Source organism: Cibotium barometz, chromosome 21 (genome assembly GCF_041138505.1).
Source record: "Cibotium barometz isolate CiBa-2024 chromosome 21, ASM4113850v1, whole genome shotgun sequence".
In the NCBI taxonomy this organism is placed as follows: domain Eukaryota; kingdom Viridiplantae; phylum Streptophyta; class Polypodiopsida; order Cyatheales; family Cibotiaceae; genus Cibotium; species Cibotium barometz.
In genome coordinates, this window is record NC_141066.1 from 24308396 (window position 1) to 24335619 (window position 27224).

Below are 27224 nucleotides of genomic sequence, written 5' to 3' on the forward strand. Positions count from 1 at the left end.
ATAAAGACCTCAAAGGAGTTGATCCAAGCATATGTCAGCATACAATTCCATTGCGAGAGGATGCAAAGCCTTCCAAGCAACGTCCTTATACTTACAATGAGAATTTTGCACGAAAGATAAAGGAAGAAATAGACAAGCTCTTAGAGGCAGAATTTATCTATGAGATTGAACACACTGAATGGGTCTCCCCTATTGTAGTGGTGCCGAAGAAAAATGGAAAAATTCGAGTATGTGTAAACCTCAAGAAGGTAAATGCAGCTACTGTACGTGATCATTACCCACTTCCAATCACGGATCATGTTTTGGAACGAGTTGCAGGGAAAAAGCATATAGTTTTTTGGATGGATTCTCCGGGTACAATCAAGTGTCAATTGATCCAAAGGATCAACACAAGACAACCTTTGCTACTGAAGATGGAATCTTTGCCTATCGTGTTATGCCATTTGGTCTAACAAATGCACCAGCAACCTTTCAGCGGTTAATGAGTCATGTATTCAAGGAGTACCTTAGGCAATTTCTTGAGATCTTCATGGATGATTTATGTGTTCACTCACAAGAGCATGATGATCATATAGAACACCTCAGACTTGTGTTTCAAAAGTGTCAGGTTTATCGTATATACTTGAATCCTGACAAGTGCAAATTCATGGTAAGACAAGGAAAAATCTTGGGCCATATTGTTTCTCGCAATGGGATTTCAACAGATATGGATAAAATTGATGTCATTGTCTCATTACCTCGGCTTATCAACCCTAAAGGGGTACAAACATTCATGGGACATTGTGGCTATTATCGTCGATTCATCTACATGTACGCTGTCCTAGCCAGACCATTATATGCTCTTCTTGTAAAGTTTAATTGGACTGATGAGTGTGAGGAATCCTTTGAAAAGTTGAAGCAAGCATTAGTGACTGCATCCATCTTACGGGCACCAGATTGGAACCAAATCTTTCATGTCCATATTGATGCTTCAAACTTTGCAATTGGATGTATTTTGGCTCAATTGGGAGAACATAATAAGGATTTCCCAATCTCATATGCTAGTCGACAGTTGAACAATGCTGAGAAGAATTATACCACGACAGAAAGAGAAGGTTTGTCCATGATATATGTAGTGAAAAAGTTTTGCCATTACCTTTTGGCAAACAAATTCATATTTTTTGTGGACCATCAAGCATTGCTATATTTGGTGAATAAGACTTGTGCAACTGGAAGGATTGTGAGGTGGTTTATCATCCTTCTTGAGTTTGATTTTGAAGTGGCAGTCCGAAAAGGAACAACTCATCTTAGGGCATATCATTTGTCTCGAATCACCTCTGGCGAAGCTCCTGTGGTGGGTGTGGATGATGATATGTTAGATTCAACACTTTTCCTTGTAGAGACGGCTCCTAAATGGTTTGAACCCATCTTAGAAATTTTGACAAGTGGGCAGATACAACTAGCAGGTCCTAATGTGGACCTATGGCGACCATTCAAGTTAATCTCAAGGAGATTATATTGTTAGGGTAATGATGGAGTGTTGCGACTTATACCTAACCCTGACGATATAATCTCAAGGAGATTATATCGTCAGGGTAATGATGGAGTGTTGCGACTTATACCTAACCCTGATCAATATGAGGAGATCTTGGGATGGGCACATGCAGGTATCGGTGGAATCCATGCATCAGCTATTACTTGTGTGCGACATATATCTCAGGATGGGCAATGGTGGCCTACCATGCATGCGGATGCTGAAAAATTTGTTCGTAACTGTGCTTCATGTCAAATTCAACAGCCAATTCATAATGTCACATTATTCCAAATTTCAACTACACCCAGTTGGAGTAAGTATATTGTGGACTATCTTCGGCATGGTCATACTGATCAAAAAATTCCTAAATATCGAAAGCATGCTATTGAAGTTGAAGCGGCAAACTATATGCTGATAGAGGGCCAACTCTACAAGAGGGGCAAGGATGGCAACTTCCGCATGTGTGTATGTGAAGCTGACTACTTGAAAATCTGGACTCATGCACATGCAGGTGTTGGGGGTGGACACTTTTCGGGCAATACCACAGCTAAGTTGATTGGGTGGTCTGGGCTTTGGTGGCCAACCTTACAAATGGATGCCAAAGAATATGTAAAACGTTGACGATTGTCAAAGGACCAAACCTCCCATCACAAGGGACAATATATAAAACGTTGTGACGATTGTCAAAGGACCAAACCTCCCATCACAAGGGACAATATGCCATTGCGGCCTATGTTAAGCACACGTGCTTTTGCAAAATGGTGTATTGATTTTGTCGGTCCCATTAAACCTCCAGCTCGTCACACGCATGCTGAATATATTATAGTCGCAACTGACTATTTGACCAAATGGGTAGAGGCAAAGGCTACAGTTAAAAATGATGCCAGAACCACAGCCAAGTTCTTGTATGAGTACGTATTTACACGCTATGGCTTACCTATTGAGATCGTTAGTGATCAAGGTGTGCACTTTGTGAATGAGGTCATAGAGTTTTTGCTTCAAGAATTTATAGTAATTCACAAGCGTTCTGTACCCTATCATCCCCAGACCAATGGACAAGCTGAGAGTACTAACAAGATTCTCTGTACAGCACTCACAAAGATTGTTGAGGGACATAGGACTGATTGGGAGCAAAAGTTGCACTCAGTTCTTTGGGCATATAGGATAGCCTATAAAACATCTATGGGCACAACCCCATTTGAGCTTGCTTTTGGGCTAGATGCAATTCTTCCCATTAAATTTCTTGTACCTACTCTACAAGTAGCTAAACAATTGGACTGGACTGGTCATGAGCTTTCACAACGCATTGATGAATTGGAAAAGCTTGATGAGACCCGCTTATTGGCGGTAATGGGGATGTATGCCGAGAAGAGGAGACAAAAGCAATGGTATGATCGAAATGTAACAATTGGCCGATTCAAAAAAGGGGACCTTGTGCTCTTGTACACACTTACGAAGCATAAGAGAAAGCTCAAGAAACGTGGCCTAGGACCGTTTGTGTGATTAATGAGCTTACTCCAAGTGGTGCAGTGCGGTTAGAGACACTAGAAGGTGAGCAAATGCCTAACTTTATTAATGGAAGTCGTCTCAAGAAATACAATGAACCATTAACTGAAGCCATGCTTCAACAAATGCATGCTGCATACACATGGAAAGAAGCACATGACCTACTTAAACGTCAGGCTCAAGAAGAGGCTAAAGCTAGAGTTGCAAAAGCCAAGGAGCGTCGCAAGGCTTCTATGTTGGCCTTACAGTTGGCTACTGATGAACCATATGTCGATCCTTTCAATATTCAAGTGTGTCTTCATCTTCATGAGACTACCTACTTTGTCTCTACCTTAATTGACTCTGGTGCAGATTATAATGTTCTCTCGTTTGACACATGGATAGCCTTGGGACAACCAACACTTGTGCACATTCCTATTGACTTACGAAGCTTCTTAGGTGAAGATAACCCTATAGAGGCCCAAGAGAGTTGCAAATGGGAGTTTTGCGACATGGAGAGCTTGCTCATCATCAAAGAAGCTGAAAATGGAGATTTCAGCAAGTATGAAGACTATGGAGTCTTTGGTGTCGTCAAGGAGAAGCTGCCAAGAGAAGATATGCTACTGATTATGCCTCAAGAAGGTTGGTTTTGTGAAGTTTTGCCTCAAAGTTTTGGTTTTGAGCATGGAAAAATGCTCAATGTTGAAGGGTTGCTGGTGGCTGTTGGGATTTGTGAATCCTATGGTTCTTTGCACTTGGGCAAAGAGCATGTGTGGAGGTGCATGCTTGTCAAGATGATGGCAAGTGAGATGGTGGACTCAATGGAGTTTACATGTGTGTGCATCAAGAAGAGGATGCACTTGTGGATGTTTGCTCAATGAAGGAGAGCAAAGAAGGGGATGGAAACCTTGGCAGTTTCCACATGTTTTGCACCTATGGTTTCATTTGAGAGACCATGTGAAGAAGCACCCTTGAAGTTTGTATGCAAGGAAAAGCATAGAGAGTTGCAAGTTCATTTGGGAGCTTGCAAGGCCATGTTAATGTTAATGGCCTATCATAGGAGCTTGTTGCAAGGCCTATGACAGGCCATGTTAATGGCCTGTCATAGGAGCTACTACAGATTTGAAGCTCAATGGGGAGCTCAATGACCATGTTGATGGTTATCATGGAAATCTTACAACAAGGTTTTCAGCCTGACAAAGAGCCAATGTAGCCAAGTAAAGCTTTCTGTGTGAAGCTTGGCAAAGTGTCAAGAAATGAAGATTTTGGTCATGCTAATGGTGAATGACTGTATATTGAGAGTGGCCATTAAAAAAACAAATGAAGCAAGCGTAATAGAGTGCATGAAGAGGCGGCTAGAGCTATCAACATGGAAGTTAGAGATAGAAGGAGTAGTTTTTTGGAGTGAGAGATGCAAAACAAAGCATGAAATGGCAAGAGCTAGCAGGTCAGCCTATGACCAACATAAAGCTACTAGAGAAGCGCAGGCTCATTTAGCAAGATCCCTAGTTTGAGAGAGAAGACAATGGCTTCCCTCACAGCAGCTTCCCTCGTCGTTGTGCCTTGCTCCTTCTGCAGCCTGCGAGCCGTAGCAGAGACCAGCACCAAGCTTGGGATGCCTCTTGCCACTCTCGTGCGCCCATTTCTCTCTATCTCGGCCTCCATGACCGACGTGATGTCGAAGGTGTCCTCCGCGGCCCGTTAACCCTGCACAAGGAGCGCATCATCATCAGCGTCCATAAGTGGCCAGTGGTTCAAGATTCCCGCCCTACTACCTATTCTAGAATTGACAAGATTGTTAAAAAAAAAAATTCATCAAAAGGGTTGGTGTTTCCAGCAGCAGCCACCATAGGTGGTAGCGCATACAGAGAAGCCTTGTATGTGAGCAAAAAATAAGCCGTGGAAAGGTGATGAGGAGCTGTGGCCTATGAAAAAATGAGGGAAACAAGGCTACACCTCACAGAGTAGAGAATAGTAGCTGGAAAGACCATAGCAGTAGTAAGAGGAGACAGCTTTAGTACTACAAGAGTGCATCATGTTTGCCAAAAGAGAGCTCAAGAGGAGAGTGACCTGCAGAGGGGAGAAGGTAGTCGAGAAGAGAGAAGAACAAAAAAAAAGATAAGAGATTGCATGGAGTAAAAAATGCTGCCAGCCCACGAGATCAATTCTTAATGATAAGGTTTTGAGATAACCTTAGGGTTTCAAGACCATTCACACCACTTATTTGTTAAGCCCCTCTTCACATGGTTTAAAGCATTTATGCATACATGTATGGAAATCACACTTGGGTACCCTACCTGACTACTACGACCAAAAAGGTTTATAAACTTATTTACAAGCTCAATGGTAGCATTGAGACAAACACAAGGCAAGGTTGGTAGCAAAAGGGTATGTTAAAAAAGAAGGCATTGACTATGAAGAAAATTTTGCTCTAGTTGTTGAAATGACATAATTCGAACCATCCTTGCCATTATTACATATTATAATTGGGAGGTTGTTCAAATGGATGTAAAGAGTGAATTTCTTAATGGATTTCTTGAAGAAGAACTTTACATTTAGTAACGAGCGGGTTATGTGGTAAAATATCTTGTGTGCAAATTGACAAAGGCTTTGTATGGTTTAAAGCAAGCTCCAAGAGTTTGGTACTCAGGGATTAATAAATATCTCCTCAAAAATAGATTTATTTAGAAGTAAGTGTGATCCAAATCTTTACATCTTGCACAAAGATGGTCATATTTTGTTACATCTTATATATGTGGATTATCTTATTATCACTGAGTATGGTTTAAAGCAAGCTCCAAGAGCTTGGTACTCAAGAATTGATATATATGTGGATGATCTTATTATCACTAAGTGGTGTGGTTTAAATATGTGGACGTGGTTTAAATATGTGGGTTTTATTATTCTTGAGTACCAAAATCCAAGAGCTTGGTACTCAAGAATTGATATATATGTGGCTTTTAGCTCCAAGAGCTTGGTACTCAAGAATTGATAAATATGTGGATGATTTTATTTATAAATATGTGTGTTAAAGGCAATGACGCTGCCCTCAACAAAGCATTGAGAGAGAGAGAGAGAGAGAGAGAGAGAGAGAGAGAGAGGGAGAGAGAGAGAGAAGAAGAAGAGAATTCAAACGTTGCCTTTAGTATTGCATTCTAGATACGACTTATTACATGAGGATATGCTCATTTTATAAGGTGTTCACACCCTTTGGAATCACTGCATGACCATACTGTTGCAACCCTTGGTATTCCCTTGCCTTTAAGGCTACTAAACCCTTTGTATTCCAATCCCCAAGGCCGAATGTTCCCACCATGAATACACCAGCAGATTCACATGACACACCCGGTGGATTTGAACCCAGGTTGGGAAGACTAGAACCCACACTAGGTTGCAAAGGGCAAACCCCTTTAGAGTGCTAAATGAACTTGTGTGCAATACAATAATGTATATGTGAAAGTAGAGTACATAAATGTGGATAAGGTAAGTGGATGACATAAAGAAATAAGGCATGCTGATCATTTTGCTTTACTGCCAGCCAGCCACGCGACGGGATGCCGAGGACACGGTACCGTGAATGCCTCTTGCTGCTAAACAGACTACTGCCCATGGAGGTTCGGCCTCGTCGCTCGGCACCTCCACCAACCTTCATCAAAGACGAACCGACACAAAACTGTCTCCCCCGCTGCCACTTCAGCGTGTGCAAAATGGGGCTGCCATAGAAGGTGCTCACCACGGATTAAAAAGCTTTGCCTCTTAGCCTTCCCACGACCACCACCCGTGGGCTCCCTCTGTCAAAAGAGTGACCAATCTGACCTCGCCAGACGGAGTGGTATCTTGCACATGATCTCCAAACACATGATCTCCAAAAAGTATGACCGGTGGTAAAGAACCCGACAGACGTCGTTGGACGGATCTCGTACCATATGAACGAAATGCCTTGGCGCAAGAAACTCCAAGTCGGCTCTTCGCGATTAAAATAAATTAAAATCAGTTTTTTAATGTTTTTGAACCGGACGGGTCCACCGCTTTTCCTTCATGTGCGAAGGCTATCTAGGATTCAAAAATTGTGGTCGTTAAGTGAAATCTGAATATGAGTGCAGGTAAGAGAGTCTATAACTTTAGCATCGTGATCGCCAAGTGTTAAAGGCAATGGCGCTACCCTCAACATCAACAAAGCATTGAGAGAGAGAGAGAGAGAGAGAGAGAGAGAGAGAGAGAGAGAGAGAGAGAAGAAGAAGAAGAAGAAGAAGAAGTTGCTCTTACTATTGCATTCAAGATACGACTTATTACACGAGGATATGTTCATTTTATAAGGTGTTCACACCCTTTGGAATCACCACATGACCATACTGTTTGCAGCCCTTGGTATCCCTTTGCCTTCAAGGTTGCTAAACCCTTTGTATTCCAATCCCCAAGGCTGAATGTTCCCACCATGAATAAATATCTCCTCAAAATTGGATTTATTAGAAGTAAGTGTGATCCAAATCTTTACATTTTACACAAAGATGGCCACATTGTGTTACTTCTTGTATATGTGGATGGTATTATTATCATTGGAAGCTATAATATTCTCATTGATAAAGTAAAACAAAATATTTCAAAGAAATTTAATAAGAAAGATTTGGGAGTACTTCATTAGTGTCTTGGAATTGAAGTATGGAGACAAGATTCAAGCATGTTCTTTACTCAATCAAAGTATATTGAGGAATTGTTGGAAAGATTCAACATGATGGACTGTAAAATAGTTTCTACTCGAAAGAAGCTTTTAGCTTGAATCAAGTTTTGACAGTACCCTTTTTAGACAACTTGTTAGAAGCTGATATATGATATAGAAACAATCGTTCCTAACATAGTTTATACGTGAGTACCATAAGTCAACATATGGTTGATCCGAAAGAGTCACATTGGAGAGCACAATAAAGCATGCACTAAAGCATCTCAAATGAACTTTTAATTTTGGTATTGGAGGACATATCATATTGTGATTTTATACTTTTAGGATATTGTGATGTGGATTGAACAAGCAATATTAATGATCAAAAGAGTCAGTATACATACGTATATTTTCTCTTGGTTTTGGACTTATTTCAAGAAGCAAGCAATTATGGCTTTATCTTCTACTAAAGAATATGTAGCCATTTATATGGTGGTGATGTGTGGACACATGCTAATAATGGGTTAGGCACTTTTCTCCTCTTTAGGAGGTTAAGCTGACTCTGTGTTTGGTTTTTGTCAATTGATTCAGAGAAAGTAAACCTCACTATAAAAGTAAACTTGGCACAAAAAAAAAACTCGGCCAAAAAAGTAAACCTGACCAGAAAGTAGGTGTTAGGTAGGCAAGTTGTTATGATCAGAAGAGCAAGTCATGGATTGTTAGCAAACAACAACAACAGGTTGTTGGCTATCAGCAGAGCAAGTCGTGGACTACCAATATCAGGTCATTGGATAATCAACAAATGGTTGTCGATTGTCAACAGTAGGTTGTCTGACTGATTTTGCATTTGTATTGTACCTTGATATTGATGCTGATATGCTTGATCTTAGATGCTGACTGAAGCAGAGAATACCAATCGGAAGACAAAGTAGTGCATGGAGGTAGCTGTAGGATTGAAAATACAATCCGCAAATGCTCTAGCTGAGAGACGAATAGGGCATTTGGCCTTTGCATAGCTACAATACAATGTTGATGTGGTCGATGAAATATTGCGTAGTACATTACTGATAGAGCATGCTAAGAAGAGTAGCATCGATTATGGTTGGCAGCAAGAAGAAGAGCTTGACGTAGTCATCATTAGGCGGTCTCACTACAGCAGGAGACTTAAGCAAGCAGTGATGCGCATGACTAGTTAGTAATGTTCTGGAGCTGATGAATTGTTGCGCAGCAATACATTTTGATAGAGCATGCTACAAGAGGTTGTCAAGGAAGAGCAACATCGATTATGGTTTGGCCAGCAAGAAAAAGAGCTTGACATAGTCGTCAGTATACAGTCACTTTAGCAGATTGTAGGAGTTTGAAGCAAGCAGTGATGCACAAGACTAGTAAGCATAGGTGAAAGATAGAATGAATAACAAGGCTCTAATACCATGTTAGAATTCACGGTAGATCGTTAATTAAGATCAATATAATGGATTAAATATAAGTATGCACAACATTGAGTAATTAACAGTAAGCAAAGTAATCAATAGGAGACTAGCATAATGATATAAAATGCGAGCTATGTTGCCTCTTAAATAGGCACAGATACACATTTTGATTACATCAGTGATGATGTCAAGAATCCACCTCAAAGATCACTGCCATCTCTTCACAATTCTTTCCTTGATTTTAGCTCATTAACCAGCTGCATTCTCTCCTCCACGATTCCCTCACCTACCAGATTCTCCACAAATGGCTTCTACCTACTTGCATGAATTTTTTTAATACTTTACTGCTTGGTGATTAAACCTTTGACCTTTGCACACATTTGCCCTAAGGTTATGCTTCATATATTATCCCTCATTCCCATGTATTCATCAATTTTATCCAGCATGCATTCAATGGACATTGGCAGTACCTGAAGGTAGTCGGGATATTTGCATTCTGTGTTAGTCATATTTGCAGTCTGAAATGGTATAGGTAGAGATGTATTTGGGATACTTCATTGAAGATAAGTGTGATGTGACATTAATTAGTTATTTAAAAAATAATTTTACTCTAAAAATTTTATACTTAATATTTATGCTTCAATCTTATTACAATTTGAAATACTTAAATTCTTCCTCCCTCTCTCTCTCTCTCTCTCTCTCTCTCACACACACACACACACACACACACACACACACACACACACACACACAATGCTATATAATATACATTAGAATGTAGATATATGCTCTCAAAGAGAATGAATTTACCAATCCTAGTGTGATTTATACTAGGCTTATGCTAAGTTAAAATATATGCAAAGAGGAAAAAATATTTGTGTTGATATTGCCGAATGATGGGAAATAAAATTTTGTTGGTAGCACCTTGATCATTATGAATACTAAATGTGGCTAACTTTTAAAAAGGATAACAAGTGTTTCACAAGTTTGGAGTTCAAAAACGATATTCAAATGCACCTACAAGCATGGGAATGCTGAGAAAGAGTGAGTATTTTGGTAGAAGCTACCTACATAGCTTTCAAAGGTTAGTTTGAAGATGTATGTAGATTTTATGTTGTTGTATGTAGAAGCTACCTACATAGTTTTCAAAGGTGAGTTTAAAGATGTCTGTAGATTGTTTTAAAGAGTTTGTGTTGCATGCGAAAAATGTTTCTTTGCGTTTAGTCCATAAGTTCTATAGAATTCCTTCTATCACCATTTGGCTGCCCAAGTGGTCTTCCTCTATTTTTGTGCCAATGTATGGGAGGCAAGGGAGCTTTTTGTTGCCTGTACTGAGGCCAAGAATCGCATCACCTATCAGGGATCCCAGTTTGGGCTTCCCATTGAGCCAGTTCCGTGCTTGGGAAGACCTGTTATTTATGGGTTCTGAGAACGAGAGATATTTCCATTTCATAATGCATATACATGTATCTTTGATTGTTTGAAACTATTTTTGCATAACTTGTTTTCGAGTAAATGCCTATTATGACGTGTCTAGTTCACGGGCAGGGGACACCCACCCAGAGCCGTGTGAATGCCCTGTATTTTGACATGGTTTGTGGCATGTGAACAGGTGGTAAGTATTCATTTAATCCTTTTTGCAAAGGTTTTAAAACCTTAGTAGTTCACATTTATTAAAGCTAGGCACTAGCCACCACTGGTTCAGTGTCCAGGGCCCAAGGTCAAAGGTGTGGCCACAGCCCAAATGCTGGGCATCCACACAAGGTCTCATAAGTGTGTGGACACTTTAAGGAGGTGCCCACCACCATTAATTATGGTGGGTTGTGCCACATGGCACAAGGTATTTGACCCCTCCACCTCCTATCCCCCATTCTTCTCCACATCTTTGCACTTTCCCTTCTCCTAGAAGCTTGCACCCAACTCTCCTTGGCTCACTTCCCCTTTTTTTGCTTTGGGCACCTTTTGTACCTGCTGCTCTGACCCTAATAATATATGATATGCCTGTTTTGTACCTACTGTGGGCACTTGCTGAGATCCTAACAGTATTTGCTATACCTTTTGTACTTGCTATGGGCACTTGTTGAAACCCTAACAGTACCTATTGTGTACCTACTACTGAAACCCCAACAATACCTGCTATACCTTTTATCCTGATAGTACTGGCCATACATGTTGTGGGCACCTTTTGTACCTATGAAACCCTAACAACACTTGCTATATCTTCTACACCTGAAACCCTAATAGTACCTGCTATACCTTTTGTACTTGCTGTGTGGTCATACCGCATGTACCAGCCACCGTACCTACTGAAACCCTAACTGTATTAGTTGTACTTGCCAAAAATCAGAGCTCTACTCCATGTTGTACCTGCTAACTATACCAACTATACTTGCTAAAAAAATTAGAACTATACTTATGGATTACCTTGTTGAAACCCTAATAGTACTAGCTTGTGTATCGGATCTTTTATAAATACCTATTTGTGTACTTGTAGAGTGTGAGCACCTGTTTGTGTGCCTACACTTGTGGGAGGACCAAGCCCATTCCTCTGCGAGTTGTGCAAGCCAAGCTCTAGTATGAGAGCGCTTGTTTGTGCATGGTGTCGGAACGATAGTTTTGTGTTCACACAACTCCAGGTGTATGAGGAGTCGGGGCTAGTTGTATTGACTCATTGGTCGAGTCCGACTTCGACATTCTTCCCCGACAAATACTTGTTTGGGTAATATGTCTTCATATTATGCATTGCATGGATTATCTAGCTAGCAAGCCATTAAAACTTTGTACACAAATAAAATAGTCCAATAATATACTTCAGTATTGAGGGGGGGTCGGCCGTTCGTGGCCCCAATGGTGGTGTATTGTGTAGTGCTTCTCTTTTGTAGATTTTCTTGAGCATTGACAGTGATTATGTGTATTGTGGCTAGTTTCTTTTAGAGTTGACAAGTGTAGTGTTGATGAGCATATTGTTCATGAGACAGTGCTCAAGGACGTTCACACTTAGTCGGTGTAGTTTCAATGGTATTAAAACATGATTGTTTCCCTCTTCTCAGTGGGGAAACGGTCGTTTGGGCATTGAGCATCATGTGAACAACCATCATTCACTATGGATAGCCATGCACACAATGGACAAGGGCTAGTTCAACTAGCCAAGCAAGTGACACTCATATTTTTGAAGCCTTGGGCAATAAGCATATGCATACAAGTTATGTAGAGAAGCAAAGACTTGTTGAACAACCTTCTCAAGGCAAAGAGAAGATGCATGAAGATGACCCAAATGTATTGAAGGCTGAGATGGAGCACATGAAGAGGAAAATGCATGCATAGGAAGAAGTATGAGAACACGTAGGTTCACAAGCTTATGGGGGCTACAAAGGCCGAGTCTATGGTGGCACACACGATGGACTCTATGGTGAAGGAATTGGGTGTGAATCCTTATGAGATAGCTCTCAATTATCTTATACACAGTGGGGATGTGGTGAAAGGACTTGTAGGTGAACTTTGTGTTAAAGAGCCCCCATATGTGGAGATGGGAAATGATGTATCTCATAGTAGGGTGTTATGGGCTACCGCACCTCCCAAGAGAGAACTCTACCCATTCACAATTGGAAGAAGCAATTGACAAAAACAATCGTTGAGTACTTACCAATGCTTTGAGCTCACGTCCCTTGAGGCTCCCCTAGCTTGCTTTTGGAATCTCCACTCCTCCAATCTCCACCTCCACGCTGTCACCACAGAGTCGCTCACACCCCAATGCAAGGCAATCTACCTCTCACTCTTCCACACAAAAATGCATAGAAGAGGAACATGCACTAGAGTATACTCTCACACAATCTCTCTCTCTCTCTCTCTCTCACTCATAAGACAAAGCAAGAGCTCTCATAGCACAAAGGGGGATTGTGTCTTTTCATTATGAGAAGTTGCCTTTTATACAATTGGCCCTTATTTACACTTGGGCGCCCAAAACTTACTAACTAAGGCCTTTGGTGACTAGTATCTCAAAATGTACAACTTTTATAGTGCCTTTACATGACACTTATTAATGTCCTCAATTGGAGGAGCATCTTTGTTAATCCAAAATGGTATTAACATCCCACCTACTTGATGTAGGTTCTATTCTTAGAACCTTTACCTAGGTCGAAAGACCTAGTCGGCTGAACTCGTGTCTATAGAAGTTGCGATAGGATTGAAGCTTTTTAAGGGTTCTTTGGAATGCTAAGTGGGATGTCTAGAACCCCGTGTCAACCATGTCTTCGAACGTGACATGCATGTATCTTGGAAGACACCTTAGGTGATGATAGTAAAGTATCATGCCTCTTTCAATTGGTCTTCTGTTCATATCAAAGTAAAGCTGCTCCGCCTCAAATCCATCATGTCTTTCCTTTAGAGAATTACGATCAACTTCATGAATCTCATAGAATCTACTATATCTGGATATGAAATTATGCACCATGCTCATATCCATGTGAACAGCATCTACTATATTTGGATTCGGAATTCTGCACCATGCTCATATCCATGTGGGACGTTGTAGCAGACATGAGAATCCCGTTTCTTTCCTCTTAGAATTGTAGTGGAGTCAGGCACCTTTTGAGTGGCATGAATAAAGGATCCACTCTTTGTGTTGGCAAGGAGCACTGGTACTGATAACTATATTCTGGGACAGTTAGATACTCCTTTTGCCATTTTGGCTGTATGCCAAAATCCGCCACGCAGCAGTTGGTATCATGTGTGTGGATAGGCGTGTAGCCTCCCCTTGTATGTGGGCATTGTTTGTGCCATCTGCAAAAATAATAGTTGATCATGAATGTGATAATTTTGATCTCCAGCAGATCAACCAACTGCTGCCGATGATGAGCCACATTCTCCCACAATGTCCCTTCTCCTCCCATCGGTAGCATCTCTTCTAAATCTGGCATTAGGGCATGGAGAGGGTATGGAATGTAAGGTCGCCTCCTTGACTCCATGGTTGAGTATGCATTCGGAAGGATTCTTCTGGCAGGCTCAAATGGTGTGATTTGCATCACCTTGAAATGAGTTTTGGTTTCAATAGTGGGTTTCCTGCGTAGATGAAACATTCATATTCTACTGCTGTCAAAGACTCAAGAATATTTGTATCAGTAAAAGCTTGCATTTCATCTTGAGGGTGATCACGTACCGTTGGTGGAGATAGAGTTGGTTTCGATATCTCCTCTCGGGGGTGAGAGTGTTAGTGGGAAAATCAATGCGGGGAGAGAAGAGAAGTCGTCGTTGGAAAGTTGCTGGGGCATTGGTGAGGCCAAAATGCATAACCTTATAAGCATATGTCACCCATATTATATTGAAGGCCGTCTTGTGCTAGTCTTCTGGTGCTATGGAAACATGATTATAGCCTAAAAACCCATCTAAGATGTTGTAGGCTTCTTCACCTGCTACCCGTTCTAATACATGTTCTGTATTATATGGCAGTGGTGGGTAGTAGTCTTTCCTGTGGCTGTATTGACCTTTTTGAGATTAACATAGACTCTCAATTTTCCATTTTTCTTTGGCACAACCACGATTAGTGAAAGCCAATCTGTGTGCTCGATTTCACAGATGAAATCCGCAGCAATGAGTTTATCAATTTCCTACTTTACAATTGTTGCATATTTCAGATTCATCTAATATAGTTTTTGCCTGGATAGTCTCGAGCCTTCCATGATCGTGATAATGTGTTGAACCACCTCAGGTGGTACACCCTTCATTTCCATGTATTTCCAAGAAAAAAAGTCCTTGAATTCTTTTCAAAGAGCAATGAGCTCTTCTTCTTTAGTCCAAGTTAAGGTCTTTAGCAATGTAGACAAGTTTGGTGTCCTTCCCTAGCGCTCTACAATATCAACCTCCTTAACTTCAGCTGGATAGTCATAAGATGGGGATTGGCCATCTTCCTTTACTCTTTTAGCCATTAATTGGACCACCTTTCATTTATCAATGGCGTATGTTTTGAAATGGTTTGGCACTCTGAGAGCAGGTTTGGCTTGTCATCCTCCTCATCTTTTGTCTGAGCCATCGCCTCCTTTGCCTCGCGCTTGGCTTCAACTAGAGCCTTATTTTGTTTCCTACGTCCTGCCTTAGTGAGTTTAGGCATTTTCGGCTCTTGTGGCATAGCCTTTTTCTCTCGTTTTCCTTCCAGGGTTATCTTACTTAACTCCTCACCCCAATTCTTAAAAAACTCCTCGTGCACCTTAGTGACCTCGAGATATCTTAGCCTTACTGGGCATCCGTGGGTTTACTTCATAGTAGTCACAGCTGCATGCTTTTAGTGATTCAGATTGGGCTGGATGTTATGACACATGAGTGTCCGGAAAGGCAATGTGGCTGTCATCAAACTGGCATATGCCAGTGGCCTCCATGACTTCGATCTGGATGAAGTAGCAGTGGTAGATAATGAGTAACCTGGGTGCCGAGCAGGGTGGTAGAGGATCATTGAGGAGGGAGAGGTAGGCGTTATGCCAGCCAGCTATGTGCGGAGGTACTGTAGCACGTGGCTCGAGAGGAGGAGGAGATAGGGGTAGGGGCAGATGCCATCTAGTAAAGATAAATCAATGAGATTTGATTAGGCTATGGCAGGGAAGCCATATCGAAGTAGTAAGCTCCAGGCTCTGAGGGTGGCTTGAAGAGGGTGGAAGGGGAGTTCAAAGAGATCATGAGATTGTTGGAAGGTGAGTAGCCCCTGGAAGAAAAAATGGGAGATGAGAGTTAGGATATCTATGGGGAGCTTGGATAGAGCATATGTATACTATTGGGTGGCGGGAGAGGGACTCTTCCATATAGATATCGTGTTGTTGGAGAAGGTTAAGGCGGTGGCTCGGAACTATAGATGAAGGAGCTGATAAGGGGTTTGAGGGGGGAATGCCAAAATGGGCAGCTCGGTGTGGTCTCCATGAGTGCATCCACCTTGTGGTTGACTGAGCTAGACGATGAAGGAGCCAATGGAGCGGATGGCGGCTGGGTGGCCAGCATCTCCGAGCTGCTCATGCAGGCGATGGATGGTGGTCTTTGTTAAATCGTGGTGCTTTGCAAAATCCGCAGTGGTGTCTGCTAGAGTATCCTCTGCTGTTTGAGCCCAGCTCATGGCCTCTTGATGTAGTCCTTCAATGACTGTGAGCTCTTTGTGGGCTTTCTTGCGGCCGCTGCATGGGCTGGGTTGACCTATTTTACTGGAGCTCAGTAATTCTGTTAATAGCTCTGCCTAGCTGCTCTATTTGTTGGTCAAACTTTTTTGCAGCTCCATGAAATGTACATTAGTCTGGTATAACTCCTTAGACACTGCTCTCTCCTAGGATTTGGCTAATAACATTTCCCTTTGTGAAAGTTGTGCCACTTCTTGCTGTCGGGAGATGCAGTTTGTCATCTGTTTGATGAGCTCCCATGCCATATTGGCAAAGCCATGGGAAAAGTTAGGCACATCTCCACGGGCTGCATGGATACTCTCTGCATAATTTTGGTTGGAGTTGAAACTGCTTGCGCGAGCCTAACGGAGAGTGTTGACTTTATTTTGGGTGTCACTAGGGGATGAAGGCTTGACCTGATGATCAAGAGGAGGCATCTGTGTGAACCTGTTAGGGGATGGGGTGTCATATAAACTCCTTTTAAGAAAATATTTCCTCTGGCGCTCCTCTTTTGCTTCGATGGCCTTCTTAGTGGCTTCTGCAAGCTGCACAGCGGTAGAAATCTCTTCTTGTGTGGGCTTGGGGCTTGGGGGTGATTGAGGCTATTCTATGGGTGTGGGTTCATGGTGTGGCCTCTTGGCTAGTGGGGAAATAGGAGAGGTGGATGGAGGGTATAACGAAGAAAGTACGGCATTTGTCTGCTCAATTAGATTGCACATGGTAGCTCTTCCCATCCCACTGCATAGTGGAGGACCCTGGTGAGTAATGTTTCTGCAGACGAACTTGCCTTGGAGGTTGGAGCAGACTGCATGGATCTCTCAGAAGAGGTAGTTAGCCCAATTTACCTGTTGCCCTAGTGCACACGGGCTAAGGTTGTTAAATTGCACCTGCTGAACCTGTCAATCCACCTTGTGTGTGGTGAGGAGAAACTGCAGAGCGCATGCTGGCATCACAAGGTCGTCCTAGGCAATGTTGCCCCACTCAATTCCATCTTTGTTAGCATTCCCCCTGCCATGGGTGAGCTTAAGGGCATTGACTAGGTGTACATATGGATTCTCCATATGTGGAAGTGCAAGTGCTCTCGCACAAGCCCTACGCTGTGTTGGGCTAGATGCCTACGGCCCTCGATATCCAAGATAACACATGTGTCCTGATTTGCATCATAAGATTCAATGAAGTATAAGGCATTATACAAGTTTGGCCCCCAAGGCTCCAGGATGGGTAGCCCATCCAAGCTGCTCCAATTTCTATACCACTGCTGGGTCAATTGTGAAACAGCTCCATAGCAGGGACCGGTGAAGTAAAGGAGCTTGTGCTCAACTTTACGGTGATTCTTCATCAAGGAATGGACAATGTGTCCATTGACCTGCTTTATTAGAGCTTTGTCCAGGTGGGAGAGCTGGGTGGGGTGCTTCCTCGAAGAGTGGCCGCTGGTAGGTCTCTTCCTCCTCAGGGAAGTATGGTGGAGCACCTCCAGGGAGTAGTCGGAAGCTTCTGACATCCTAAATGCTAGCTGTGAGAGTAAGGGCTTGGGGAAAAAACTTGTAAGAGTTTGGCTAGGTTGAGAATGAAAAGTGAGGAAATGGAAGGAGGGGGCCCATATTTATAACCCTATGAAGAAGACACGATCGTTTGGCAAGTTCTAATAACGAGCATGAGATTGTAAGCATATGTGCATGGAAACTTAGATTGTGGGTGAACGGGCATGGCAAGAGGATCATATGGCCGTGTGGCAAGCAGAGCAAAATGGCCGTGGGCTCACGGGACTAGTTGGAATGGTTGGGGCTTTTGAATAGGGAGTCGGAACGGCTGTGCCAGTGTGCGAGAGAGGGAACAGCTGTTCCAAATTGGGAATGTCTATGGCAAGTCAGACTTTGAGAAGGGAATGGCCGTGCAAAATTTGGAATGCCGTGGGCTTTGTGGTTGAGGGAGGAATGACCGTGGCACTTAGAATTATGAGAAAGGAATGTCTATGTGGCAAGTTAATTTTTTTTTTGGGTGTGGTTTTGTTCATAGAGGTTATGCTGCCAGCACCCCATTGCGGGTTTTGTACACTGATTGCGTGCCTAGTTCACCAAAGAAAGGAGTTTATGCCAATTAGGTAATGGCAAAGTAGGGGGGTGGCACTTCCTGATGAAGAGATTTCGATGTGGGTGGCAAGGGAGCAGCTAGGGCAGAGGGAGTTGAAGGGAGTTTTGTGGTCCTGTTGAGCCTCTTATAATGATAGGGAGAGGAATTGCTAATGTTCAAGGTGTATCTGTAAGGAAGTTTGTCAGTGGTAGCTTGGGGGTGACTATGTCACATAGGACTTTTTGCTTCCCTTTGTCTTGAGTAATCTTGACTGCAGATGTTGCCTTGGGTACCCATTGAAGGGTAGATCCATAGGGTATGATTGCCTGCATAGTAATGTTGGGCGCAGAGGAGATATTTTGGCATCCACTGAAGGGCTGAGTGCATGGGTTTAGGGTTTGGTCAAGGTTCAAAATGCCTATGAGAGCGCATAGTTTGCGTCGATCTTGTACCTTGTAGGCTTGAGGTTGGCGAATGGGGGGCCTACATTGGGGGACGAGAAACTCTAGATGCCTGTTGGTGAGGGGGATGGTGGGACCTTTTGGGAATCCACAATGGAGATGGTCCCTCATAGTAGCCTTCTCTTGTAAGAAGTTGCTTGGGTACCCAAGGGTGAGATTCAAACCCTATGAAGATTTGTTAGTATGGTTAGTAGTGTTAGTTTGGTTAGTATGATGTGGTAGGGTAGCTGCTTGTGATTTGGCCATGTGAGAGCATGCTCCCCCACTGTGCGTGGTAGTGGTGTGGGTGCGAGAGGCATTGACGTGGATGGCATGTTGAGCGGCCTCCTTTTTGGAGGAACAAAGTGATAAGCGTGAGCTGTTGGGGTACTTGTGGTGGGTGGTGGAAGTGGGAGTTCTTCTTGGCATGGGGAAGCAATGGAAATTGGCTCTTCATCTATTATTAGAATGGTAACATGGCTAGAAGCCAATTGTAGTGTGAACGTTAATGCATCCTAATCGATGTTGCATTTGTTAATGGCCCATCTATTCCCTGCCGAGGAGGATCTCTTCATACATAATTTTTGCAGGCATCACATAAAACTTCCCTTCCAAGGGATTATTTCCAATGTGGAACAAAAGTGTGACTGTACCAATGCAATAAATATGTTGTGAGGAAACTGTGGTGACAAACGACAAGTATTTCTTTCAATTTGGGTTCCCCAAGGGAACACCATGTTTCATAAGATGGTAAATTGTAACTAGCCCTTGTATCAACAAGTGCTAATTTTTGGACAAAGCTGTTTGGAGTAGTCATTCCTAAAACCATAATCGAGTTGGTTTCACCTCCTAGTCTTCTTCTTCTTCTAAGTCAACTACTTGAGCCATGTTGACCATGATATGCTTTTGCTTTAGCTTGGTTTGCCTCACTTTGGCCTCTTCTTGCGTAGTTTTTTTCATATCCTCATGGTCTTGTTTTTGTTGTTTTTTATCATGGATGCCTTTCAAGGTGGCCTTGGTGAGAGGAGGGTGAGAGCACCATAGTAGCGTTTAAGTTTTCTACCATTGAAGTTACCAGCCATCTCAACATCATCAAGTGTTTCAATGTGCATAGCACCTTGTGGTGTGATCTGAGAGACTAGAAAAGGTCGTAAGCCCCGGAGCTTGAGATTTTTCTTGTGCATTTTGGTGCTGAAAAAGAGGACCATGTCACCCTCATTCATCTGTTTGTCCTTGAGTTGATCATTAAACTATTGTTTATGCATGTGCTTCTCTACAATCATGCTGTAGATTGCAAAGAGGTGGGTTTCCATCAAGCTTTTCAAGTTTGAATAGGTGTCAGCTTAAGGCTTTTTTGGTGAGTTTTTCATGCACCGTGACACGTAGACTTGGGACTAAGAACTCCATGGGCATGACTGCTTCAGTATTGTAGGTTAAAGTAAAAGGGATAGCGTTGGTTGCTGCTTTGTGCAAAGTTCTATAGGCCCAAAGTGCAGCCGACAACTTTTGTTCCCAATCATTGCGGTTGGCCTCCATTGTTTTGGTGAGAATGGCACATTTGGTTTTGTTTGTCCTTTCGGCTTGGCCATAGTAAGGGGAGGACTTTCTATGGGTGACAAGGAACTCTTGCAAGGGGGATTTGATTACCTCATTGATGAAATGTGTTCCATTGTTGTTGACAAGCTTGAGAGGACAACCGAAGCATGTGATTACAAACTCATAGAGAAATTTAGCCGTCGATGATTGAGCATTAGCTTTGCGGGTTGCACGAGCTTCTACCCACTTGGTGCAGTAGTCCGTTTTGGCAGCAATTATATATCTGGCTTGAGTGTATTTGGCTACGAGGATGATGGGTCCTATGAAGTCTATGCCCCATTTTTCAAATGTTTATATGGACACAATGGGGTTCAGGGGCACGTGATCCTTGAAACGAGGGATTGCTACATGCTGGCATTCATAACATCGTTTAACATACTCAATAATGTCAGCCATTAAGGTGGGCCACCATAACCTAGCTGTGAGAATCTTACAAGCAGTGATGTCTACTGCTGCAAAGTCCTGCTAGCACAAGCAGAGTGAGCTTGTTCAAGGAGGAAGACATACTCGTCTTCTCTAACACATCTTAGGATTTTGTCCTTACTCTGCTTGTAAAGTTGACTCGTTGATAAACTGGTAAGGGGTTGCCTTTTTTATTAAACAACGGGCACAGTCCTTGTTGAGGAGAGGATCAACTGGTAAGCCATTGGCTAAGAAGTGAGCCACTTCTTTGCCCCATTCAGGAATTACGCAAAGTTGGAACAATGCGGCGTCTAGTAAATCATCGTCTACTCGCATTGGCTCTTCGCCATTGGGGATCCTTGACATGTGGTCTGCAAAAACATGCTGAGAGCCTTTCCTCACCGTAACTTAGGAAAGATAAGCACCCACCTAGTGATTATGCCTGTTATACATGGCTTATTGACGACCAAGTACAAAAAGGGCTTGATGGTCTACAAAGAAGACAAACTTGGTCACCAAAAGATAATGGTGGAACTTCTTAACTGTGTAAACCATCGCTAATCCTTCTCTCTCAGTCATGGTGTAATTTCTCTCAGCTTCATTGAGTTGGCGAGACTGGCAAAACTGATGGGAAAGTCCATCTTGTGTTCGCCTGGATGGGCCAGCATGCATCCTATGGCAAATGTTGAGGCTTCAATATGAACATGGAAGATGAGATCCCAATTATTGGGGGATCTAAGGATTGGAGCGCCAAGGCTTTTTTGAGTGTGGCGTAAGCCCTTTGGCATTCTTATTTCAACGAAAACTATAAGGAGTCCGTAAAGGGGTCTAGTAATATCAGCATACATAAAAATGAATCGTCGATAATAGTGACGTGTCCCATGAAGCGCTGGACACCCTTGAAGTTGTTAGGTGGGGTAGCTCAAGAATGAGCTGCACTTTGTCGTTATTCCTTGTCTAGAGCTAATGTGTCCTAGGATCACTCTGTGTCGAACCTAGAATTGGCATTTAAGAGGGTTTAACGAGATGCGGTATAGTTTGCATCACTCTAGCACCTTGCGTAAACATACAAGGTGCTCCTTCCTGTTAAAATTACAGCAATGTGATGAGCTATGGTGGATCAAATGCTAGAATCAACATCATTAACAAAGAGATTAGATGATAATTAAGACGTGATTAGTGAGCAATTAATTGATAGCTTAATGTAGGCATGGGGATAATCAAAAACCAGCAAATTCTCATTAGGCCAATGCCTCAATTTATAGAGTTTACATCCAAGCATCTAATCCCACTGATTTCTCCTTGATTTACTCCACCTCTTTTGTTTGATTCTCTCCACCTCTCCCAGAATATCTCCACACCTCCTAAATCTCCTCATGCTACCCATTATTCTCTCCCAGTAGATGCTTCTCACCTTTTCACAAGTTCTCTCACATTTACAGATTCTCTTTTACAGCCTCTTGCCCCAAGGGCTTGTTCCTGCACACACCCAATTCGCTTGTATATTTCAACACCTACCCTCAAGTGAATACTCCTAGCACACCTGGACCCTATACCAAGTTTCCCTCTTACTTGATAGTCCGCGACCAGTGCCTCAAGTCCCTAAAGTCATAGTCCTTGACACTCTCTCTCTCTATGTGTCCAAGGCTACTACAAGTGCCCATGACCTTGACTAAAGTGCTCACACATATATCTACCACATGACCTACATCATCGGTGGCTCGGATGTGGTTTTACTCTGTTGAGGGAGGTTACATTGGGTTGTGGGGTTTCTCTCTCTCTCTCTCTCTCTCTCTCTCTCTCTCTCTCTCTCTCTCTTAGAAAAGATGATTTGACTCCACTTCCTCAGGAGCCTCCATGAAGTTTGCTGATGTCTTCCTTCTTCTCCACTGGGTTTGTTGTAGCAGTCTCTTGCCATGTGTCCTGGCTTTCCATAGTTGTGGTGGCAAGTGAGGGTCCTTCCTCCTACTTTGCCTCTTCCTCGTCCTCGTCCTCGAGAGAATCCTCCTCGGGTGAAGAATGCTTTTTCTTCTCCTGATGTTGAGTTGAGCCATTTCTTCTCTTTGCCTCTGGTCTCTTGCTCTAGTAGAGATCCTTCTATCTCGTGTAGCTTCAATTCAGGTACATTCTTTAGTGTTGCTACAATGTTTTCATATTCACCTTTGTCCACACTCTTCAGAAGCACTGCTAGTGCCTCATCATCTTCTACCTTTTTACCAATAGCTGTGAGTTGTTGCTTAATGTTTTTATATTTATTCAAGTGTGTGATTAAAGGTTCACTTTCCTTCATATCCAATTTGTAGAATTGTATTAACAGATTTATCTTTGAATTTTTAGCTTGTGTGCCAAATAATTTATTGAGTTCATCCCATGCATCTTTTGCCCATTGTATCCCTGTGATGTGATGAATGATTTCATCATTTAAACTGAGTGCGATAAGTCCCAATGCTTTTTCATTCCTGCTCTTCCACTCATTTTCCCCTCTCATCTTTGGGCATTCATCTCTTTCCTCAACTAGCCCCCACAGATTTTTCCTCATGAGTAGATACATGGTTTTGTCTGCCATGTGTAGATCTGCTCTCCATTAAATTTTGCTACCTCTTGTGTCGTACTCATGATGATGTGAAGGGGGTCTTACCTCTTGATCTAATTTCAAGATTCAAGGGCAGTGTCTACCCTTTTACAACTCAATCTGGTGTTTAGGAGATGATTACAATAGATTTATCAGCATAAAATTACTAGAAATTACATTAAGTCAAGGGTAACCAATTTGTACGAAATGGTTGGAGTATCAAACCATCTCCGAATTGCAATCTGAAGTTATAGGGATCTGTATCAGATATCTAATGGTTAATTTGAACCCTCAATTGCTCCAAAATATAGTGATTAGCATTGATTAATCATTGATTAGCAAATTAATCCTCTATTTTGTGTGCAAAAAGCAGAGTATGCGGGGAGCCCAGATCTGAGGCCTTAGAGTTCAAATGAGCTCAAATCCTTTCAAGACCATCAATAGAAATTAGTCTAGTAGAGGATTAAGCCAAGAAACACAAGATTTGACCAAACATTGAATGCTTAATCTATGTTTTACCAAAGTCACCTCCTGCAGATTTGATGAAGAGCTTGGATCTCACTGTAGACTTGATCAAATCAAATTCTGTCTTCTCACCAGCTTGTAGAGAAAACCCCTAGGGCCAAGAGGAATTAGACCCATTGCAACTGGAGAAGAAGAGATATCATTTTTCATCAGAAAAAATGGCGCCTACAGATTAGCGAAAAACGTGAGCTTTTCTTGGCGGTTTGTTGCACTGATTCGCTTGGGTAGAGCACAAGTGAGATAGCTATGTATGGCTACAAGGGCTTGAGCTAATGTTGCTCCTAGAGGGAGATCAAGCCCCTCCACTGGCTGGGGGTACAGTGAGCTACTTGAAAATAAAACATCAATCTCCTCCGCATTGAAAGGGAAAAATTGCACGGTGCCACCTCGCACCCGAAGTCTAACGTGAAACGAGGGGACAAAATAACTCAAAATTCTAACATTCGACTTATGCATTTTTCGAATAGCCACTTTCTTGAACCACAATTCTTGAGCTCCTGCATCCTGGCTTGGTCTCCAATCCTTTGTGCGTTGAGCCTTGCATTGAGCCTAGTGATTTATCACGCTTAGCACTTCAAAACACAAAATAATACAAAAACTACTGAAAAAGTTAATTCGGATAATGAAATAGCTTCAAATCACTACAACACGATATGGATACATCAGACAAAATCTACATCAACTCCTCATGTTGTAGAGTGATTTCTCAAACAGATCCTTTCATTTGACAAAATAACACATGAACAATACACCTAACAATACTTATATGACGATAAAATATGTTCAAATCACTACAACGTGATATAGGCACATCAGACCTAATTGTCATACCTTCCTCTCGTGCTGTAGTGATTTGCACATAGAGCATTTCATTTCACAAAGTAAGTCATGAAAATAAGTCATAGATAACATACACGACACAGAACAATGTGTAGGACAAGAAAGTGTGTCCAAAACACTATAACGCGATATGGCTGCATCGAAAAAATCATAATTCATTCTTCGCGTCATAGTGATTTGTCAGACATTGCCTTTTGTTTGACCCAATATGAACGTAGGTAAAACATGATATATATGATTGGATATAACATTTAAGACCAATAGTGATTTCTTGATAACTCACCAAAGAATCACGCAGGGAAAATGTTGAAGTGATGTACGCTTGCTTGATAAATCGTAGAGATGGCGTAGATGAAGCATGGCAGAGAAATACACGCATAGCTGAAGGAGGCAAAACAAAATGGGAGCAAAAGACAAGGACACTTGAGATTTATTGAGGACAAGTACCACATTTACCGAGGACAAGTATGACACACGTGCGAAAGAGCATGTCAACACGTGCAAAGGAGGATGTGGGGCCGTACTCATTAAATACATGATGATTAAGATCAATCCATATTCGACACGTGTCATCATATGTGCGCAGAGCACGTGGTCTGCCATCATGCATGTCTACCGCCACGTGTACAGACCGTTAGTTTCCATGGATAAAGGTGACCCACATTCATTATTCGTTGCTTCTCGCTCTCGTGCAATTTTTCTCACAGTCGTGACCTTCACGTTGCTTCTTGGTCTCCTACATTCAGCTTCGTTGGTTGCTTCTTGCTCTCCCAGTGAATTTCGCAGTATGTTTTCAAATATTTTCGTGTTTCAATTTGGTCGAAATTGTATAATTGTTTTATAAATATTCCATCAAAGATTTTTGCTTTTAGATTTTTAAGAATTTAATTCATTTCTCACAAATATTTCATTAAATCACTATAACGCGAAGAGGGATCTAGGTGGAGAACTACCGTACCCATATCGCGTTGTAGTGATTTTGCCTACAATGGTAATTTGCTTGCATAAATTTCTTGAAATCACTACAACTCGAGAAGAGGTCTCGGTGTGCGAACTCTCTCAAGCATATCGCATTATAGTGATTTGTCCTACTGCCGTTCTTTTTTAAAATTTTCATTTTAATTTTTTCAAAAATTTTGACGTATAGATTTTTAAGAAATTGATTTGTTTCTTATAAATATTTATTCAAATTACTATAGTGCAAAGAGGGAACTCGGTGAGAACTCTCCCACCCATATCGAGTGTTATAGTGATTTGTCCTACTGTCATTCTTGTAGTGATTTTTCTTATAATCGTCATTGCCTTTGAAATATTGCATCAAATCACTATAATGTGAAGAGAGGGCTCAGTGGGAATTCTCCCACACATATCGCATTGTAGTGATTTTGGCATATTTTTCTTTGCAATTTCAGTTTCTCATTAATATTTCATCAAATCACTACAACACAACTAGAGATCTCAGTGAGAGTTCCCAACGCTTATCGCGTTATACTGATCTTGCCTAATCCTTTATTATCTTACACAGAACTTTCATCGTCCTGACATATTTCCTGGCTTGTAGATGGAACCTTTCGAGATTGAGGTTGAGTCTGATGCTGGCCTTCAAGAAACCCCAGATGAAAAGTTGTTTGACTTCCTTTATAAATTTTGACATCATCATCGCCATCCCCAAATCTCATGCATGTTTAATTTCAATTTCTCCATCAAAGACATGATCGTTTCTGCTCGTTTGTATCTTGAGGAGAAAGAGCAGCATTTCAGTAGATCACTTCAAGTGGTACAATCATGTTTGACGGTGTCTAGTACGTGCACGTGAATGATATTGAGCCTTCAACAACCCTAAGTCAACAACCCTAAGACAAAAGTTAAATAGGGATGTTTTAAAGGTGCCAGATGATAAGAAGAAGACACACAGCAAGTGCCCCATTCACAATCGCAAGTGTCATCTCGTTGCGTATAACTATGGATTTATTTGCTACCTGCATGTGCTGCTTGAGGATGAAAAAGTTACAAATGAAGAAATTGAGGAGAAGGCAGAGGAACCTCCAAGAGCAGAAGATTAAGTTCAAGAGATTGCAGAGGAGATAAACTTGGATGCCGGAGAGGGACTTAAGTCAGCAGTTGGATGCCGGAGAGGGACTTAAGTGAGCAGTTGGATATTGACGCGCTCAGAAGAGAAGACACCTTAGTGGTTACAGGTGACGAGCAGCCCTCTATGATAGAGGAAGTAGGGGACATTCCAACCCCACTACTCTCCACATTTCCTATTGTGGTGACAAGAATATTTGTTAACTACAGATATTTAAGCTGTGTTTGACATAAGGAAAGACTACTGTCTGGCCATCATTGCACAGAATCTTGAGGAAGATGAAGATTTTGTCGATCTAGATTTGGATAAGTATCTCTTATTGGTTTCAAATGTCAAGGACAGTGAGTTCCATTTTGTTGCCGACACATTATCTATGATGTACAAGGATGCAAAAAGCTATAAATCCAACCTTCCCACCACTGAAGGGGAATTTTAGGCTATTCAGCAAAGACTTAATATTTCACACATGGGAAGGAAA